The sequence below is a fragment of the Panthera tigris genome, chromosome C2 (assembly GCF_018350195.1).
Source record: "Panthera tigris isolate Pti1 chromosome C2, P.tigris_Pti1_mat1.1, whole genome shotgun sequence".
NCBI lineage: Eukaryota > Metazoa > Chordata > Mammalia > Carnivora > Felidae > Panthera > Panthera tigris.
In genome coordinates, this window is record NC_056668.1 from 51236891 (window position 1) to 51244328 (window position 7438).

The following is a 7438-nucleotide window of genomic DNA, read 5'->3' on the forward strand; positions in this document are numbered from 1 at the left end:
ACTGCTGAGCATTCAGGATTTTTAGCTTTGCTGGTTTCATTAAACCTGTAGTAAGAAAAGCATTTGGGCTATTGGAAAATTATTCATGCAGCTGAAGAGAAGGGTAAGATGTGAAGAAGCAAAGAAAGTAACAAAACCTTGAGATTATATTTCTTTGTGAGAGGTGGTTAAAATGATATAAAAGATACTTCCAACCACCACATATTGATTATTTCAAGATTTTGTATTCATTTTACTAAAAATATTTTATTTAGTATATTCCTTTATTGAGATCTATGTTCTGCACAAAGGAAATATGAAGATAGTCATTGCTAAAAGCACAGGCACAAAAGTCAAACAACTTGTTTTTAAATGGATCCTCTATTGTATTTCCTTGTAAACTTTACTAAGCTTTCTGTGACTCATTTCTTCAGCTACAAAAGTGGGAATAATAATATTTGCTTCATTGGGTTTGGTAAGGCATAAAATGTTATTTTTTGTGTGTGTGCTGCTGTTAATATCTTTATATAAGGCATGTCCCTGCCTCAAGGGGTTTACAATCTACCCTGAATTTAAAAAGTAAGATTTTCTAAGTATTTCATACGTGGTAAAACCATTAGTCCTGCAGAAATTCTGAACAGGAAATCATGAATAATGGGTATGATGAGCAGAGAAGGATATGGAAAACTTTAAATCTGAACTAAGTCTCGAAAAATGAAGTGTATTAGAATTGAAGTGGAAAGGATTCAGTTCAGGGAAAATGGCAACTCAAAGCATAAGGAATGTGTGTAAAATTGAAAAAGCTGCAATGAGTTTGCACATTTTATATGAGAGGAAGAAAATAAGGTCATATGTTAGAGTATGAGTAGACTATGAAAAACACCAAAGACCATGGATGACTTTGAGCATGATAGAAAAAATAAAGCATTGGATGCTTTTGAGAAGAAAACTCATATGATGAAAGAAGTAGGATAAAGTGGCAGCAGAGTGGTAGAGAGCTGAATAATTTCAATTTGAGTAAGCAGCTCTGGGGCTGATTCAATGAAAAAGTTGTAAGGTGTGAGAACCCAAAGCTACAATGAAGGCACATGTAGAGATTAGAAATTTTTCCAAAAATGTCCTTACAGTCACAATGTCTAATCAGAGAGAGATAGAGGACAAAACCCAAAGATGACTGAATAAGTGGAAGAAGCTCCAAAGTTTTGAACAAAGATACTCTGAAAAATGTTGATAGAGACTTGGAAATATGAGGAATTATTGGAAGGAGGGGAAGGGGAGGTATGTTTGTGAGTTCAAATTTGGAAATGTTAAGTTCACAATGACATAGGAGTTTCAAATGGAAAATGTATGCATTGGACTGAGGTAACTGAAGAAAATAATATAGATATGAAATATGACAAAGGTACACAGTTTCTAGCATTTATTTAAGTCACAATATTTAAAAAAATTTTTTTAATGTTTTATCTATTTTTGAGAGAGACAGAGACAGAATGCGAGTGGGGTAGGGGCAGAGAGAGAGGGAGACACAGAATCCAATCTGAAGCAGGCTCCAGGCTCTGAGCTGTCAGCACAGAGCCGGAGGCAGAGCTCCAACTCACAAGCTGTGAGATCGTGACCTGAGCCGAAGTCAGACGCTCAACCGACTGAGCCACCCAGGCGCCCCTAAGTCAAAATATATTCAACATGTTTCCACATATTTGTTTGTATTATAACATCCAGAAGTCTATGGAAACCAAGTTTAGAACAGTTAAAATCTATGAACATAGTGAACATTTTTTGCATTGTCATATTAAGTAAAGAATTTTTAAGATAATACATACTTAAAAAAAAACCCTCTACCTTAAGCCCACTTTCTTCTTTCTCTACCTAATGCCTATGTATAGACTAACTCACCACCACAGACTCCTTCCTACCCAAACTTCTATGCTCACAGCTGACTTCTGGGATTTAGTGCTCCAGATATAACTTGAATATCCAAATTGAAATGTCCCACGGTGCTTCAAACTCAGTGTTTCTTAAAGTTTGTCAATGTCCTCTGGCTTCCAGATCCATGCTCCTATGGTATCATAAATGATACCATTCAGTTAAAAGTCTGGGTGTTTTCCCTAGTTCATCCCTCTTTCTGTCACTTCACATCCAACTCATCACGAGTCCTATTGATATTATTTAGCACACATAGGCACTTGTCTCTTTTGTTTCTTCCTTATATATCTTACCTGGTTTCACTAATTCCCCATTAGCTCCCTTCTGATCCATTTTTCACATTGTAGCACAGGTCAATCTCTGTATAAAACAAAAGCAAATAATGCACTTTCCTTCCTGAAAATTCTTCGATAATTTCCCATACTCTATCATGTAATTTCTGATTACCTTATCTCTATTTGGCTTTAGAAAGTAAAATTACAATGCCAAGGCCACACTTATCTATCTTATTTCTAACATTTTCCCAAACTAAACTTAGGATATAGCACACGTTAAATACTCAGTAAAGATACATTAAGTGATTGAAGAAATAATAAATGCAAAATTATTCAAGTTAAAATGATAGTGAAAAATAAAATGTACATTGGAATCAGTTTAAATGTGTAAGAAAAGCATTAGCTTAATATGACCTCTCAAGTCCCAATGAATTCTAATTGAACCAATGATATTTGTAATAAATGAAATGTATCTTAATAAAACCATCTTAATAATGTATATAAAGTTTATTGTTTACTAAAGCTAATTATTCTTTTGTCTCTTAAAAATCTAAATAGAAACAGAACATCTGGGTGGCTCAGTCGATTAAGCATCTGACTCTTGATTTGGACTCAGGTCATGATCTTACGGTTTGTGAGATTGAGCCCTGCATTAGGCTTTGCACTGACAGCAGGGAGCCTGCTAGGGATTCTCTCTCTCCCTCTTTCTTTGCCCCTCCCCTGTGCTCTCTCTCTCAGACTCTCTCAAAATGAATAAATGAACAAAAAAAATCTAAATAGAAACAATTCTATTAGGAGGTTTGGAATAAAAAAAAATAATCCATTTGGAATATTGACATGGAAAGCCATAGCCTCACACTTGATTATTTTATTATATTAGTTTCTATATCCATAGAGAATTGAAACAATTTTTTTTCTGAAAATTTATTCTGTCCCGTGGGGCTTCAAATCGAAGGTGCAAATGGATAGAGCAGGTACAATACTTTATACTAAATGGATGCAGCCAGTTATGTTTTTCAAGTTCTTGAATTTACAGTTTCCCTTAAAGTGGTTATATCGGCTATGGGAAGGTAATGCCAATAGTCAAGTTTATTAGATGTGTGTGTAATTAAAGCTAATAGTCTTGAGGGCCCTTCAATGAAGAAATGGCATTAGATTTTAAAGCCTAGACTTCATGAAATTTCTTTTGCTCAAACATACTTTGTATTTTTTGTTCCAGGGTAAATTTGGGAATACGTCAAATAAATAGTGTTACTATAAATAAATCTATACATTTCTTTTTCTTGCCATGATATATGCCTTATTAAATTTTCTGTTTAATTCTGAAATTATATCTAATGCATGTTGAAAATATGGAATATTTTTATTATGCAAATAATTTATTAAGAATGTTGAGTTTAATATTGAGTGATATGATGAATTGAAATACCAAAATTTAAAAGTACAGTTTAAGGCATGTACTTTTAGGACATGTACTTGTGAGGTATTCAAAATTTACTGAAATGATTTTAATCCCATTTTATAAAATTAAGAATGAATGAATCCTGACTCTTTCATACCAATAAAAATAGTTGGGAGTCCTCATGCAAGAGTGATTCCTCGCTTTATAAATTATATTGTGAAATTCCAGACCCCATTCTGTGAGTGTGCCAGAAAGCATTAACTTCACACTTTTCAGCCCTATCCCCCACACGTATCCTTGTCACATATGTGGCTAGATTCTAGGAGAAGCATATAGTACCAATTAATTATTTTAAATTGTCTCTGGTATTAGGTCATTAGGATATATCACTAGGCCATGCTCGAGCCAGGGAATGGTATTTATAACACTTCACCACATTCTGGAGACCATAGACATTCCCACCTCATTTCCATAGCTAGGGTATGGGAAATTCTATGATTGTCTACAGCAATAGCTGTCTAAATGAGCTGCATTTGACTATTAGAAAATTCTGCATGGGGCATGTCTTTTTTATCCCTTCAACTTCTCATCCTCCTCCCTGACCAGCAAATCTTTATTTATAATGAGATCTGAAGTAGAGTGGCAAGGCTATCACTTTCTCTTATTTCTTTCAAATATTTTGTTTTCTGGAAATTGAATCCTCTTAGTTCCAAAAAAAGCTTATGAAGACAAAGTCATGGAAATCAAGCTTCTTTGTGCCTTTTGTCACACAACATGTCTTCCCTTTGGCAAGATCACAGGACCCAGTTCTAATTATCTGCCTGTATTGGAATAGGAAAAGGGGGCACCATGGAGGATGGGTAGGTTGTAGACCATGAAGGTAACACACTGAGCGTAACATGGAGCAGAATGGATTGATACTCAGAAATGTTTTGTCAAAATAAAATTGGGCTTAAATATGTTATTTAGATGAAGCAGGTGCTTTCTGATTTGACACAACCCTCCAGAGCCCTAGTTTCTTAAATATAATTGCTTCTATTTATTTTACATGTTTGTCCTTGTATTCTTATAGGTATTTGGGTTTAAAGTATTATGCTGTGACATAACTGTCACCAGAGTAAATAATATGTAGGTAACTCAGCATGCATAAGAATTATTATGATCGTATTTAGCTTCATCATTTAGAAGCAGAATCTCTAAATCAGTGACTCTTAGTGGTAGAGTTTCACCCCACCATAGTATATTAGAACTGCCAGAGTTCATGTTCAGAAAGACGATGTAGTAATAAAACATTGCTAGGTTTAATGGAGATCACTTTACCATCACAACATTATCTTTCACTTCCTTAAACTTCTCTTTTGAGAATTTCATGGGCTCAAATGTAGTAATTAGAAATGATCTCTGTTTACCTATCTCTCTGTTGTCTTTAAATAGGAAGCATTAGATGACCTGAGATAATTTGTGGCTTTAATAGTTAGAAGGTTATGTACAGCAGCTGTAAGTTAAAATGATTCTATAAGACTAGGGTTGCAGAAATGCGTGGTCTCATTGTGATGGAAAGAGTGATACTAACAAAATTTCCCCAGACCTCGAAGTAAAAAAATCCTACTTATTCATTCTCATCTCTCTTTCAAATTACCTTCTGAAACTAAAGAGGGTAAAAACACCAGTTATAATAGTTGACTCGTTAGCAACAGAGCCAATTTGGCTTCTGATAGAAATTCAAATTCATAAACTCTCCCTTGGCCTCATTTCCTGCACACACACCCATTTATCTTAAATATTAGAAATTAAGGCCTGCAAGACCTTTATTTATTGGTTTACTGATCCCCAATGCCCAAAATAGTGTCTGGCACATAGTATGCATTCATTAAATATTTGTTGAATAAATATATACAGTATTTTGTTGTGAACATACAGCATACTGTGACACTGTAGGTAGGGAAGCAGACATATTTAAAAAATGTAGTTTGTATGTGTGTGCAGATGTGCACACATGCACATGTGTGTCTATAAAGGAGTGAAAAATTGATTTATAATTTTTCTGTTTTAATTATACAAGTAAAATATGGAAGCATTTTTTTTCTTCTGTAAACATTTGAAACATTATGATATATATATATATATATATATATATATATATATATAAATTTGACTCTAATTCCTTTTAAGTGGTAGCTACTGATAACACTTTGGTATTATTACCTTCAGGCTTCATTCATTTAGAAACTTTAATATGTTTAAATATCACCTATATTGCACATAATGTATAGTACATACACTTTTATAGGAGTGTGGGAGGTATTTGTGTCAAAATATTTTTTATCAACCTGAAACTTCCTCTTGCTCTCAACAATATGTTCCAGAGATCCATCAATGATGCTACATATAGCTACCTTGTGTCAAAAATCCACATGACATGCATATGTGCTGTTTGTGTAGTCCTTCCCTAATATAGATGCACATTGATGTCATGTCTAATATTATGTCATTGCAGACAATTAAATAATGAATCCACTTTTATACAAATTCATATGCATATTTTTCTAGAAAAATTCCTGAAAATTATCATTTTTAGAATCTATGTATTTTCATTTTTAGTTGTACAGTCAAATTGCCTTTCCAAATGTCTGCATCCCTTTTCTCTTACTATGTAAGAGTAACACTTTCCCTATCCTTGCTAACAATTATTTCATGTTATGTTTGTTATGTTATGTTATGTTATGTTATGTTATGTTATGTTATGTTATGTTTGTTATTTTATTTTTAAAGCCTACATATTTAGAGACAGAGTGCAAGTGGGGAAGGGCAGAGAGGGAGAGGAAGAGAGAGAGAATCCCAAGCAAGCAGGTTCCACACCAACATTATAGAGCCCCATATGGGCTCAAACTAATGAACAGTGAGATCATGACCTGAGCTTAAGCCAGACACTTAACCATCTGAGCCACCCAGGTGCCCGCACATTATTTTAAAACAAAATTTAGATTAAACTTCTACATTTCTTTAATTACTCTTAAAGATTTTAAAAAATTATTTGAAATGCATATTTACTGTTTTAAAACTATTATTAATCTGTGTCATATGTCCTGGTTTTTTTTCTTGTGGTTTTTCAGTTTGTTGCACATTAAAGATATTCTTCCATAATGGATATTCTGTCCATTATATCTGTAAAAATTATTTTCAACCAGTCTGTTTCTTTTTCTTTTAAACTTATTTATGGTGACTTTAGAATTTATAAATTTTATAGATTTTTTTCATGTCTTTCTTTTTGATCTTGTTGAATATGAACTTTCTTATTCCAAAGTTAAAAACATACTTTTTCTATATTATTATGTTAAAATATATGGCATATGTTCATAATATATAATATACATACATACATATATACATACATAATTCAGGATTAAATCCAATAAAATATTTTTCTATTTGTAATTTTATTATTTTGCCCTTTTTGTTATATTTGATTTGATAACATTATATTCATAGCTTTTGCATTTATGTTTATAAGTACAATAAGCTCTATTTTTTATTTTCTTAAAAAGTCCTTATCTAATTTGGGTACTAAAAACACATTAGCCATTTAAAATGAATTGAGTCACTCCCATTAATTCTCGTAACAAATTATATAAGGTGGAATTGATCTGCCCCTGGTGATTTGGTGAAACTTGACTTTAAAATTGTTTCTGCCATGTCTTACTTGTTTATTTTGCAAATGTTTGATTCAGGAACAGGCAACTTTTAAATTTCAATTTAATTTCTTCAATAACTATATTCTATAAAATATATTTATTCTGGTGGTTTGAAGATTTATAACATTTTCTGAGTTTTCAAATTTATTATGATTATTCATGGAATT